Below are 15,159 nucleotides of genomic sequence, written 5' to 3' on the forward strand. Positions count from 1 at the left end.
AACTAAAAGGTTTGTTAGAGCTGATAAAAATTTCAGAATGTTGGGAAGTAATGAACAATGATTCTAAAAAACACAGTATCTATGTTTGTTAATACAGGACAATGCTTTAAAAACTACTATTAAAAACTTGTTTTAAATTCTTGAGGGTTGTAAGGCAAAGGACACTGTTTTTTTTTTTTTTTAAATTTTTTTTTTATTAACTTGAGTATTTCTTATATACATTTCGAGTGTTATTCCCTTTCCCGGTTTCCGGGCAAACATCCCCCTCCCCCCTCCCCTTCCTTATGGGTGTTCCCTTCCCAACCCTCCCCCCATTGCCGCCCTCCCCCCATAGACTAGTTCACTGGGGGTTCAGTCTTAGCAGGACCCAGGGCTTCCCCTTCCACTGGTGCTCTTACTAGGATATTCATTGCTACCTATGGGGTCAGAGTCCAGGGTCAGTCCATGTATAGTCTTTAGGTAGTGGCTTAGTCCCTGGAAGCTCTGGTTGCTTGGCATTGTTGTACTTTTGGGGTCTCGAGCCCCTTCAAGCTCTTCCAGTTCTTTCTCTGATTCCTTCAATAGGGGACCTATTCTCAGTTCAGTGGTTTGCTGCTGGCATTCGCCTCTATATTTGCTGTATTCTGGCTGTGTCTCTCAGGAGCGATCTACATCCGGCTCCTGTCGGTCTGCACTTCTTTGCTTCATCCATCTTGTCTAATTGGGTGGCTGTATATGTATGGGCCACATGTGGGGCAGGCTCTGAATGGGTGTTCCTTCAGTCTCTGTTTTAATCTTTGCCTCTCCCTTCCCCGCCAAGGGTATTCTTTTTCCTCATTTAAAGAAGGAGTGAAGCATTCACATTTTGATCATCCGTCTTGAGTTTCGTTTGTTCTAGGGATCTAGGGTAATTCAAGCATTTGGGCTAATAGCCACTTATCAATGAGTGCATACCATGTATGTCTTTCTGTGATTGGGTTAGTTCACTCAGGATGATATTTTCCAGTTCCAACCATTTGCCTATGAATTTCATAAACTCGTTGTTTTTGATAGCTGAGTAATATTCCATTGTGTAGATGTACCACATTTTCTGTATCCATTCCTCTGTTGAAGGGCATCTGGGTTCTTTCCATTTTCTGGCTATTATAAATAAGGCTGCGATGAACATAGTGGAGCACGTGTCTCTTTTATATGTTGAGGCATCTTTTGGGTATATGCCCAAGAGAGGTATAGCTGGATCCTCAGGCAGTTCAATGTCCAATTTTCTGAGGAACCTCCAGACTGATTTCCAGAATGGTTTTACCAGTCTGCAATCCCACCAACAATGGAGGAGTGTTCCTCTTTCTCCACATCCTCGCCAGCATCTGCTGTCACCTGAGTTTTTGATCTTAGCCATTCTCACTGGTGTGAGGTGAAATCTCAGGGTTGTTTTGATTTGCATTTCCCTTATGACTAAAGATGTTGAACATTTCTTTAGGTGTTTCTCAGCCATTCGGCATTCCTCAGCTGTGAATTCTTTGTTTAGCTCTGAACCCCATTTTTTAATAGGGTTATTTGTTTCCCTGCGGTCTAACTTCTTGAGTTCTTTGTATATTTTGGATATAAGGCCTCTATCTGTTGTAGGATTGGTAAAGATCTTTTCCCAATCTGTTGGTTGCCGTTTTGTCCTAACCACAGTGTCCTTTGCCTTACAGAAGCTTTGCAGTTTTATGAGATCCCATTTGTCGATTCTTGATCTTAGAGCATAAGCCATTGGTGTTTTGTTCAGGAAATTTTTTCCAGTGCCCATGTGTTCCAGATGCTTCCCTAGTTTTTCTTCTATTAGTTTGAGTGTGTCTGGTTTGATGTGGAGGTCCTTGATCCACTTGGACTTAAGCTTTGTACAGGGTGATAGGCATGGATCGATCTGCATTCTTCTACATGTTGCCCTCCAGTTGAACCAGCACCATTTGCTGAAAATGCTATCTTTTTTCCATTGGATGGTTTTGGCTCCTTTGTCAAAAATCAAGTGACCATAGTGTGGGTTCATTTCTGGGTCTTCAATTCTATTCCATTGGTCTATCTGTCTGTCTCTGTACCAATACCATGCAGTTTTTATCACTATTGCTCTGTAATACTGCTTGAGTTCAGGGATAGTGATTCCCCCTGAAGTCCTTTTATTGTTGAGGATAGCTTTAGCTATCCTGGGTTTTTTGTTATTCCAGATGAATTTGCAAATTGTTCTGTCTAACTCTTTGAAGAATTGGATTGGTATTTTGATGGGGATTGCATTGAATCTGTAGATTGCTTTTGGTAAAATGGCCATTTTTACTATATTAATCCTGCCAATCCATGAGAATGGGAGATCTTTCCATCTTCTGAGGTCTTCTTCAATTTCTTTCCTCAGTGTCTTGAAGTTCTTATTGTACAGATCTTTTACTTGCTTGGTTAAAGTCACACTGAGGTACTTTATATTGTTTGGGTCTATTATGAAGGGTGTCGTTTCCCTAATTTCTTTCTCGGCTTGTTTCTCTTTTGTATAGAGGAAGGCAACTGATTTATTTGAGTTAATTTTATACCCAGCCACTTTGCTGAAGTTGTTTATCAGCTTTAGTAGTTCTCTGGTGGAACTTTTAGGATCACTTAAATATACTATCATGTCATCTGCAAATAGTGATATTTTGACCTCTTCTTTTCCGATCTGTATCCCTTTGATCTCCTTTTGTTGTTTGATTGCTCTGGCTAGAACTTCAAGAACTATATTGAATAAGTAGAGAGAGAGTGGGCAGCCTTGTCTAGTCCCTGATTTTAGTGGGATTGCTTCAAGTTTCTCTCCATTTAGTTTAATGTTAGCAACTGGTTTGCTGTATATGGCTTTTACTATGTTTAGGTATGGGCCTTGAATTCCTATTCTTTCCAGGACTTTTATCATGAAGGGGTGTTGAATTTTGTCAAATGCTTTCTCAGCATCTAATGAAATGATCATGTGGTTCTGTTCTTTCAGTTTGTTTATATAATGGATCACGTTGATGGTTTTCCGTATATTAAACCATCCCTGCATGCCTGGGATGAAGCCTACTTGATCATGGTGGATGATTGTTTTGATGTGCTCTTGAATTCGGTTTGCCAGAATTTTATTGAGTATTTTTGCGTCGATATTCATAAGGGAAATTGGTCTGAAGTTCTCTTTCATTGTTGTGTCTTTGTGTGGTTTAGGTATAAGAGTAATTTTGGCTTCGTAGAAGGAATTCGGTAGTGCTCCATCTGTTTCAATTTTGTGGAATAGTTTGGATAATATTGGTATGAGGTCTTCTATGAAGGTTTGATAGAATTCTGCACTAAACCCGTCTGGACCTGGGCTCTTTTTGGTTGGGAGACCTTTAATGACTGCTTATATTTCCTTAGGAGTTATGGGGTTGTTTAACTGGTTTATCTGTTCCTGATTTAACTTCGATACCTGGTATCTGTCTAGGAAATTGTCCATTTCCTGAAGATTTTCAAATTTTGTTGAATATAGGTTTTTATACTGAGATCTGATGATTTTTTTAATTTCCTCCGAATCTGTAGTTATGTCTCCCTTTTCATTTCTGATTTTGTTAATTTGGACACACTCTCTGTGTCCTCTCGTTAGTCTGGCTAAGGGTTTATCTATCTTGTTGATTTTCTCAAAGAACCAACTTTTGGTTCTGTTGATTCTTTCTATGGCCCTTTTTGTTTCTACTTGGTTGATTTCAGCTCTGAGTTTGATTATTTCCTGCCTTCTACTCCTCCTGGGTGTATTTGCTTCTTTTTGTTCTAGAGCTTTTAGGTGTGCTGTCAAGCTGCTGACATATGCTCTTTCCTGTTTCTTTCTGCAGGCACTCAGCGCTATGAGTTTTCCTCTTAGCACAGCTTTCATTGTGTCCCATAAGTTTGAGTATGTTGTATCTTTATTTTCATTAAATTCTAAAAAGTTTTTAATTTCTTTCTTTATTTCTTCCTTGACCAGGTTATCATTGAGTAGAGCATTGTTCAATTTCCACGTATATGTTGGCATTCTTCCCTTATTGTTATTGAAGACCAGTTTTAGGCCGTGGTGGTCCGATAGCACGCATGGCATTATTTCTATCTTTCTTTACCTGTTGAGGCCCGTTTTTTGACCAATTATATGGTCAATTTTGGAGAAAGTACCATGAGGAGCTGAGAAGAAGGTATATCCTTTTGCTTTAGGATAGAATGTTCTATAAATATCCGTTAAGTCCATTTGGCTCATGACTTCTCTTAGTCTGTCTACATCACTGTTTAATTTCTGTTTCCATGATCTGTCCATTGATGAGAGTGGGGTGTTGAAATCTCCCACTATTATTGTGTGAGGTGCAATGTGTGTTTTGAGCTTTAGTAAGGTTTCTTTTACGTATGTAGGTGCCCTTGTATTTGGGGCATAGATATTTAGGATTGAGAGTTCATCTTGGTTGATTTTTCCTTTGATGAATATGAAGTGTCCTTCCTTATCTTTTTTGATGACTTTTAGTTGGAAATTGATTTTATTTGATATTAGAATGGCTACTCCAGCTTGCTTCTTCTGACCATTTGCTTGGAAAGTTGTTTTCCAACCTTTCACTCTGAGGTAGTGTCTGTCTTTGTCTCTGAGGTGTGTTTCCTGTAGGCAGCAGAAAGCAGGGTCCTCGTTGCATATCCAGTTTGTTAATCTATGTCTTTTTATTGGGGAGTTGAGGCCATTGATATTGAGAGATATTAAGGAATAGTGATTATTGCTTCCGTTATATTCATATTTGGATGTGCGGTTATGTTTGTGTGCTTTCATTCTCTTTGTTTTGTTGCCAAGACGATTAGTTTCTTGCTTCTTCTAGGGTATAGCTTGCCTCCTTATGTTGGGCTTTACCATTTATTATCCTTTGTAGTGCTGGATTTGTAGAAAGATATTGTGTAAATTTGGTTTTGTCATGGAATATCTTGGTTTCTCCATCAATGTTAATTGAGAGTTTTGCTGGATACAGTAACCTGGGCTGGCATTTGTGTTCTCTTAGGGTCTGTATAACATCAGTCCAGGATCTTCTGGCCTTCATAGTTTCTGGCGAAAAGTCTGGTGTGATTCTGATAGGTCTGCCTTTATATGTTACTTGACCTTTTTCCCTTACTGCTTTTAATATTCTTTCTTTATTTTGTGCGTTTGGTGTTTTGACTATTATGTGACGGGAGGTGTTTCTTTTCTGGTCCAATCTATTTGGAGTTCTGTAGGCTTCTTGTATGTCTATGGGTATCTCTTTTTTTAGGTTAGGGAAGTTTTCTTCTATGATTTTGTTGAAGATATTTACTGGTCCTTTGAGCTGGGAGTCTTCACTCTCTTCTATACCTATTATCCTTAGGTTTGATCTTCTCATTGAGTCCTGGATTTCCTGTATGTTTTGGACCAGTAGCTTTTTCTGCTTTACATTATCTTTGACAGTTGAGTCAATGATTTCTATGGAATCTTCTGCTCCTGAGATTCTCTCTTCCATCTCTTGTATTCTGTTGGTGAAGCTTGTATCTACAGCTCATTGTCTCTTCTTTTGGTTTTCTATATCCAGGGTTGTTTCCATGTGTTCTTTCTTGATTGCTTCTATTTCCATTTTTAATTCCTTCAACTGTTTGATTGTGTTTTCCTGGAATTCTTTCAGGGATTTTTGCGATTCCTCTCTGTAGGCTTTTACTTGTTTATTAATGTTTTCCTGTGCTTCCCTAAGTGTGTTCATGTCTTTCTTGAAGTCCTCCAGCATCATGATCAAATATGATTTTGAAACTAGATCTTGCTTTTCTGGTGTGTTTGGATATTCCATGTTTGTTTTGGTGGGAGAATTGGGCTCCGATGATGGCATGTAGTCTTGGTTTCTGTTGCTTGTGTTCCTGCGCTTGCCTCTCGCCATCAGATTATCTCTAGTGTTACTTTGTTCTGCTATTTCTGACGGTGGCTAGACTGTCCTATAAGCCTGTGTGTCAGGAGTGCTGTAGACCTGTTTTCCTCTCTTTCAGTCAGTTATGGGGACAGAGTGTTCTGCTTTCGGGTGTGTAGTTTTTCCTCTCTACAGGTCTTCAGCTGTTCCTGTGGGCCTGTGTCTTGAGTTCACCAGGCAGCTTTCTTGCAGCAGAAAATTTGGTCTTACCTGTGGTCCCGGGGCTCAGGTTTGCTCGTGGGGTGCTGCCCAGGGGCTCTCTGCAGCGGCAGCAACCAGGAAGACCTTTGCCGCCCTTTCCGGGAGCTTAAGTGCACCAGGGTTCCAGATGGTCTTTGGCTTTTTCCTCTGGCGTCCGAGATGTGTGTGCAGGGAGCAGTCTCTTCTGGTTTCCCAGGCTTGTCTGCCTCTCTGAAGGTTTAGCTCTCCCTCCCACGGGATTTGGATGCAGAGAACTGTTTATCCGGTCTGTTTCCTTCAGGGTCCGGTGGTGTCTCTGGCAGGGGTCCTGCCGCTCCTGGGCCCTCCCCCACGGGAGCCCAGAGGCCTTATACAGTTTCCTCTTGGGCCAGGGATGTGGGTAGGGGTGAGCAGTGTTGGTGGTCTCTTCTGCTCTGCAGCCTCAGGAGTGCCCACCTGACCAGGCGGTTGGGTCTCTCTCTCACCGGGTCTCGGCAAAGGACACTGTTGTTATGACAAAACGGCAACCAACAGATTGGGAAAAGATCTTTACCAATCCTACAACAGATAGAGGGCTTATATCCAAAATATACAAAGAACTCAAGAAGTTAGACCACCGGGAGACAAATAACCCTATTAAAAAATGGGGTTCAGAGCTAAACAAAGAATTCACAGCTGAGGAATGCCGAATGGCTGAGAAACACCTAAAGAAATGTTCAACATCTTTAGTCATAAGGGAAATGCAACTCAAAACAACCCTGAGATTTCACCTCACACCAGTGAGCATGGCAAGATCAAAAACTCAGGTGACAGCAAATGCTGGCGAGGATGCAGAGAAAGAGGAACACTCTTCCATTGTTGGTGGGATTGTAGACTGCTAAAACCATTCTGGAAATCAGTCTGGAGGTTCCTCAGAAAATTGGACATTGAACTACCTAAGGATCCAGCTATACCTCTCTTTGGCATATACCCAAAAATGCCCCAACAAAGACACTTGCTCCATTATGTTCATCGCAGCCTTATTTATAATAGCCAGAAGCTGGAAAGAACCCAGATGCCCTTCAACAGAGGAATGGATACAGGAAATGTGGTACATCTACACAATGGAATATTACTCAGCTATCAAAAACAATGCCTTTTGAAATTCATAGACAAATGGTTGGAACTGGAAAATATCATCCTGAGTGAGGTAACTCAATCACAGAAAAACACACATGATGTGCACTCATTGATAAATGGGTATTAGCCCAAATGCTTGAATTACACCAAATGCACAGAACACATGAAACTCAAGAAGAATGACCAAAATGCGAATGCTTCACTCCTTCTTTGAAAGGGGAACAAGAATACCCTTGGCAGGGAATAGTCATGCAAAGTTTAGAACACAGGCAGAAGGAACACCCATTCAGAGCCTGTCCCACATGTGGCCATACATATACTGCAACCAAACTAGATAAGATGGATGAAGCAAAGAAGTGCGGGCTGACAAGAACTGGGACACAGAGCCAGAATACAGCAAATACATAGGCGAATGCCAGCAGCAATTCACTGAACTGAGAACGGGACTCCTGTTGAAGGAATCAGGGAAAGGACTGGAAGAGCTTGAAGGGGCTCGAGACCCCATATGAACAGCAATGCCAAGCAACCAGAGCTTCCAGGGACTAAGCCACTACCCAAAGACTATACATGGACTGACCTTAGTCTCCAACCTCATAGGTAGCAATGAATAGCCTAGTAAGAGCACCAGTGGAAGGGGAAGCCCTTGGTCCTGCCAAGACTTAACCCCCAGTGAATGTGATTGTTGGGGGGAAGGTGGTAATGGGGGGAGGATGGGGAGGGGAGGTCCTTATAGAAAGGGAGGGGGAGGAGTTAGGGGATGTTGACCCGGAAATTGGGAAAGGGAATAACAATCAAAATGTAAATAAGAAATACTCAAGTTAATAAATATTAAAAAAAATTCATCCCTGATGAAATATTCATAACTATCTGTGGTCCCATAAGGCCACACAGATTAAAAAAAAAAAGAAGGAATTTTGAATTTGTCAAACTTTTTCAGCACACAGTGAGTTTTTCTTTCTGTTTATTTATGTAGTGGATTACTTCAATGGGTTTTCATATATTGAGACTTCCTTGCCTCCTGGAAATGAATCCTAATTGATTATGGTGGATGATGTTTTTGTTCTCACATTTAGTTCGAGATTATTTGGGTACTTTTGCATCAGTGTTCATAGGAGATATTGGTTTGAAGTTGTATGTTTGTGTGGTTTAGGTATCAGGGTGATGGTGGCTTCATAGAATGAGTTTGACAGTGTTCCTTCTGTTTCTATTTTGTGGAATATTGTGGAGAGTATTGGTTTTAGCTCTTCTGTAAAAGTCTGGTAGAATTCTGTGCTAAAGCCATCTGGCCCTAGGTTTTTGGTTTAGTTTTGTTTTTGTTTTTGTTTTTGTTTTTGTTTTTGTTTTTTTTTGTTTTTGTTGTTGTTTTTTTGTTTTTTGGGGGAGAGGGGTTGTAGATGTTAATGACAGCTTCTACTTCCTTATGGGTTACTAGGCGGTTCAAATAGTTTACCTAATCTTGATTTAGATTTGGTATGTGCTCTGTCTATAAAACCATCCATTACTTTTACAGTTTCCAATTTTGTGGAGTATAGCCTTTTAAAGTAAGAACTAATGATTCTTTCAATTTCCTCATTGCCCTCTTTTCATTTTTGACTTTGTTTACCTTGATACTGTCTCTCAGTATTTTAGTATGTTTGTCTACAAGTTGGTATATGTTGTTGATTCTCTCAATTGACTAGCTTGGTTTTGTTTGAGATTTTTTATATAGTGGATTATATTAATAGAGTTTTGTATATTTCACCAACTTAGCATACCTAGGATGAAGCCTATTTGATCATGGTGAATAATTGTTTTGATATGTTCTTGGACTCCATTTGCAAGAATTTTATTGAGTATTTTAACATTGATATTCATAAGCAAAATTGGTCTGAAACTCTCTTTTTTGTTGGGTGCTTGAGTGGTTTAGGTATCAGTAATTGTGGATTCTTGGAATTAATTTGGTAGTATTCCTTCTGTTTCTATTATATGGAATAGTTTGAGGAATATTGATATTAACTCTTCTTTGAAAGTCTGGTAAAATTCTGCAGTAAATCCATCTGGTGCTGGGCTGTTTTTGGTTGGGAGGATTTTAATAATTTCTTCTATTTCCCTAGTGGATATGAGCCTATTTTGATAGTTTTTTCTGCTTTTTCAATATTTAAAAAATTACTTAACATCCTAATCTCAGTCCACTTCCTCCTCTCTTCCCTGTCCTGTCCTAACAAATCCTTGCTCAATTACCATTACCCGTTCTCCTGAGAAAAGGGTAAGCTCTTCTTAAATATCAACCCACACTGGCACATCTAGTCCCAGAAGAAGCACACCCTCTTCTACTGTGGCCCAACCAAGCAGTCCAGACAGGTGAAGGGAATACAATGACAGGCAATAATCCTAGACATCCCCATTTTACTTGCTCAGGAACACAATGGAAGACAATCTGCACATCTGCTACAAATATATAAGGAGCTTAGGCCTTGTACACTTTTTGGTTGGTAGGTTAGTGCATGTGAGCCCAAAGGGCCAAGGTTAGTTGTCTCTGTAGGTCTTCTTATGGTGTTCTTGATTCCTCTGGTATACTCAATCAATTGTCCACTCTTCCACAAGACTCCCTGAGCTCCACCTGATTGACTATCAGTCTCCACATCTGCTTCCATTTGCTGCTGGACTAAGTCTCTTAGTAGACAGTTATACTAACTTCCTTTCTAGAAGCATAGCTGAGTATCATTATTAGTGTCAGATATTGGGTCTCCCATGGGATGGTTCTCAAATTGGGGCAGTAATTGGTTGGCTTTTCCCTCAATCTTTATTCCTGCCTCTCTTGTAGGCAGGATAAATTTTGGGATGAAGGTTTTGTGCATGGGTTGATGCACCCATGAGTTGATGCCTCCCCACTGGATGTGGCTACAGGAGGTGGCTACTTTCATGTCTGTATCCTTTGCCTGTAGTAATCAGCTAGGATCACCCACATAGGCTCAGAGAACCTCCCCTATACAAGGTTTTCAACTTGTCCTAGAGATGCTCTCACACAGAGATGTTTTCACTCCCAGTCCTCTCATACCTCCCTTCTTCCTACATCTGATTACCATCACATTCTCTTCCTCACAGCCTCTTCTATCCAGTTCTTTATGCATCCACCTCCAATGACTATGAATTTTCCCCTATTGAATGAGATTCATGCATTCTCTTTTGAGCTTCTTTCATTACCCAAATTCTTTCAGTCTGTGGATTACATCATTGTCATCTTAGATTTATAGCTAATCTCCACTTATAAGTGAACACATAGCATACATATCTTTGGAAGTGTTTCATTTTTAAAATATTTTGGTTTTTAAAATGCTTTAAGTACAAATAAAATGCTTTAGCTATTACTATAGCATTTTGAAACAAAGAGGTTTACCTTACCCTGAACTTCCCCACTCCTTCTATTTTCATTCCTTCATTTTAATCCTTTCTCCATGATTCTTTTCCTCCTTCATGTTTCAGTGTCCTTTTCACCATCTGCACGTCCATCCTTTAAGACAATGTCATCAGGCTTCTTAGCTAGACATCAATTTGCTCTGTTGGAGATTGTCCAGTCTTTTTTGCTGCCTTTATGGATATTTTTCTTCCACATTCATTCCTGTCATCAGGAGAGAAAGAAATCACAGCTCACTTGTACCAGGTCTCTCATTCTTACATATACATCATTCACAATTGTCATTTGAATGCACAAAGAAGCTCAAATTAAGGGGTAACTCTTGGGAATAATTTTCATTGAATCATACCAGAAATGTGTCTTTCTTGAGCTTAATAATTACATTATTTAGATCTGGGAAATAATTGCTAGTACTGAGAGTGAGCCCTGAACATTGGCAAAGTCTTTGAAGCAAATTCAATGTAGAACAAGAAAGTCTATTTCTATTTCTTTCCAAGTTTGTTGTGCTTCCTAGTATTCAGTTACCTTCAAAATATCTCTGTGTTTAAAAATAAAGAGTATCAAATTAAGTGCATCAAGCCAATATCAGATATCACTATTTCTTTCATTTGTGAATCCTAGATTTTTGAATAGATTCATAAAATAACATATTTGTGTATGACTTGAATGTAGAAGTGAAGTTATCTGAAAGAGAAAATGCACACATGGGAGGTTCTAGCAGAAAGAATGGAGAGTATGTTCAACGTCCACTATACACTTATATGAAAATAAACTTAAGAAAGCCAGCACTGCTGGTAGAGTTAATTCCAGTGGTCAGGAGGCAGAGACAACAACTTCTCTGAATTTGAAGCCAGCTTGTTCTACAAAGCAAGTTGCAGGACAGCCAAGAAACTGTCTTAAGAAAAAAAAAGGAAAGGGGGAAAATGAAAGAAAAACAAGAAGGAAGAAAAGGAGGAGGAGGAGGAGAAGGAGAAGGAGAAGAAGAAGAAGAGGAATAGGAAGAAGATGAGGAAGATGAGGAAGATGAGGAAGGGGAAGAGGAGGAGGAAGAAGAGGAATAAGAAGAGGAAGAGGAAGAGGAAGAAGAAGATGAGGAAGAGGTAGAAGAACCAACAAGCTATACAACCAGGATGGCTGATGAAAACTAGTCTTTGAGGCATCTATGAAATTTATCAATGTACTTTTGTGCCTGTCTCATTTGTAGAGGTGTTGAAGATGAACATTTTAGATTTCAAATTTCCAAAACTGTTTGTTTTAACCTTTCAAGCTTAAAAACCCTGGCTTAGCTCTAGCCCTATCTCACATCTCTTGACAAGCTCTACACAGAGCTGTGCACATAGCCCAATAACTACCATTCTATATTTGTTCTTTTACCAAAAGTATTAATTCCTCACTTTTTTTCTATTTTATCTAGTAATAGTGGTACTTATTCTCTTCTCCTTCAAGTTTACTTGTGTGTGTCAAGTTTCCTTTAGTCAATCACTTATATGTCATGTTTCAATTGATGTGTGAGTTATTGTTCAGAAAACACATGTAAAACTGCTTGGTATAAATCAGATTATTATTATGTCATCCTGTTGTTGTAAAAATAAAAAACAAAAGGGTGCCTTTTATCCCCACCAGGTCTACACTGCAGTGCCCCAAGATATCTGCTAGATCCCTTAAGTCTCAGTCAGCAAAGCGTCTCAACTGCTTTGCTCCATCCCATATCACACTGTGAAGGCCTCTCTCTGAGCCTGGCAGCAATCTCTTTACCCATCTAGTTCACAAGGCCGGCTTCCATGCCAGAAACACACATCCAAACTCCACAGTGGCCCCTCTGCTGCCACACACTCTCCCAAACTCAATTCTCCACAAGAAAGAACACACAACACAATAACCTTTGATCCAATTGATAAGTTATAATTGCCCACCTAACCATACAAAGCCCAATACGCATCCATTCCTTAAGAACTTTTATAACAACCTGTAAAGGTACAGCATAGAATCTTAATGTCAGTTTCCATATTGTCCCACCATGGCTTCTCTCTCCTCCCCTTCTGTTCCCGTCTCCTCCTCTTTCTTCAAACTTTTCTCTCACCCATCCTTCTTTCTCATCCAGTGACAGGCCTCATTCATTCTTGTACTTGCTTCACCTGTGACATCATCCCACATTTCACCCTTTTTGTCTAATTAAAAAAAACTTTTCTCTTAAATATAAGCTGAGTACAACTATTATCATTTTGTAATTAAAAGCATAAAATATATCTAACACCCAGTCCAACACTTTATCAGTTAAACAGAATATTTGGTTATCCGTTCCAGCTTAAGAAAGGTTTAAAATCTATGTTATATCCTGGCTATCTTGTATACTATCTGATAACTATCTAATAAATTATGTATTTCTAGAGTTAAACAGCCTGATAGGCTATGAGACTATAATCAGTCTTCAACCCAGTCAGAAATCTGGGAATGACCAAATATTTATACACATAGGAAGCCTAACATGGCTTCTAGAACTGAGAGCTTGTAAAGACAAATCTCCACTAGCTCAGTCCTCTGTTAGCAATATGTGAGCACAATAGAAGCTGACATTAAGATTCCATGATGTACCTTTACAGGTTGTTATAAATGTTCTTAATGGATAGATATGTATAGGATTTTGTGTGTTTAGGTGGGCAATTATACCTTATCAATTGTGTCAAAGGATATTGGGTTGTGTGTTCTTTGTTGTGGTGAATTAAGTTTAAGAGTGTGTGGCAGCAGGGACACTAGACTGCCATGGTGTTTGGACATGTGTTTCTGGCATGGAAGCCTGCCTTGGGAGTTAGATAGGTAAAGAGATTGCTGTCAGGCTCATAGAGAGGCCTTCATCAGTGTGATATGGGATGGAGCAGAGCAGATGAGACAATTTGCTAACAGAGATTAAGATATCTATCAGATATCTTGGGGCACTGCGATGATAGATCTAGTGGGGGATAAAAGACAGCATTTTATTTTTTTTATAATTTTACAATGACATCATCGTAGGAAGCAATGCTGCTAAATTTTTGCTGCTACATTGAAGGGATAATATACTATACAGTTTTGAGTAGGCTATTTTGTGTTCCCTTTCTCTTCACCGAAACAAGCATTAGGGGCTTTATGCAGAAGTTAACAGTCCCTCATATGCTTTAAGCTTTTACTATTTCTCCCCTCAGGTCCATTGGATATCCTACCATGCCTGTGTTTTGAAATCAGGCTCAGGGTTTAAGAACTTTTATGGTATCACACTTTAAATCCTGCATGAGTGTTCTATCATTGCATTAAAGTTACTCATTAATGCATCAGATTAAAGACAAGAAAACGTTCTTAAGTTTTAAGCACTTGTGTCAGAAATATTGGAATGGATAACTTGACTAAGTCTGTCTCAGAGATATGACTCATCAGACTTCAACATACTGTTTGGACTTTTAACACCTGGCTACTGGGGCTATATTCTATTTGCCCTGGAGTGTGGCATTGCTTTGGGCTTTTTGAAAACTACTTCCAAGGAGCAAGTTTCAAGTCACTGAGTTGATGTTTTTTTCCTTAGAAAATGCTAGAGCTGGCACTTCCTGAAATATATTAAAAATACATATATAAAAAGTACTTAAATGGAGTTACCTTATCAGTGTGAGATAAATCCCCTACCAGAAGTCGCACACTAATTACCTAGATAAATAGGCCATGTTAGCAATGATGACCTTATCAGGGCAGTTGACCAGTGAATTCACATGGACTCCAAAATATAACCTTGCTTTCATTGCTTTGACTATCTAGAACTAGCTCGTAAGAGCCTGTTGATGTGGACTCTAGGAGAAAATTTTTTGTTGTTATCCAACAAAGTAAACATAGCAATGAAATGCCTCTTAATGACATCTTGCTATTCTCATAGATCAGCAAGTTGTCCAACCCTTATCAGGGAAGCTTCTTCTTAGAGTAGATGGTATTAACACAGAGACCCTCAACTGGACAATCTGAAGAGAATGGGAGAATTAGAAATAGTCAACACTCAATGAAATGTTTTCATCATATCTTTACCCCTAAGGCTTAGGGATTGATGCAGAAAGGAGGCAGAAAGGTTGTTAGCACCATTTTCCAGACCTAAGAAAGCTGCTATATATTAGAATTCACAGAAAATATGCCTTTGCACATAAAATTTACACAAGTTCAAACTACTTAAATACACAGAGAAAGGAAAGTAGTTACACAGTACCTTCTAAGCAAGAACCTATTGCTAACCACTGCTCAGAGGATGAAAATGAACCCTCATCAATGGAGTGGTACTTTGTTTATTAACCATACATGAGGGCAAGCCTCATATTTGCATTAGCCAACACAATATGGACATAATTTTCTTCTTTGGATTTTGTTTGCTTGTTTGTTGAGCTAGAGAAAGAACATTAAGTTGGGTGAGTAGGGGGCTATATCTCAGAAGCATTGTTAGTCAAAACTCTATGCTCAAAATATATTGTATGAAATTTTTTAAATAAATGATTTTCTTGTTATAGATAATGTATGTTTGAGCCACAGATCATGCAGAAATCAAGCTGGTACTTGCATGAAAACTTCCTCCTA

The 15,159-nt window shown here is 39.3% G+C and overlaps 1 long non-coding RNA gene across 1 annotated transcript in view; it reads right to left on the bottom strand.

Moving 5' to 3' along the window:
• The window catches only part of LOC120100775 (uncharacterized), a 91,343-nt gene that overhangs the window by 6,816 nt on the left and 69,368 nt on the right, over positions 1–15,159 (bottom strand). The window contains exon 3 of the long non-coding RNA XR_005500799.2: positions 10,569–10,785. This is a non-coding gene — a long non-coding RNA (uncharacterized LOC120100775). The remainder of the gene's footprint in view (positions 1–10,568; positions 10,786–15,159) is intronic.

The sequence above is a fragment of the Rattus norvegicus genome, chromosome 2 (genome assembly GCF_036323735.1).
Source record: "Rattus norvegicus strain BN/NHsdMcwi chromosome 2, GRCr8, whole genome shotgun sequence".
NCBI lineage: Eukaryota > Metazoa > Chordata > Mammalia > Rodentia > Muridae > Rattus > Rattus norvegicus.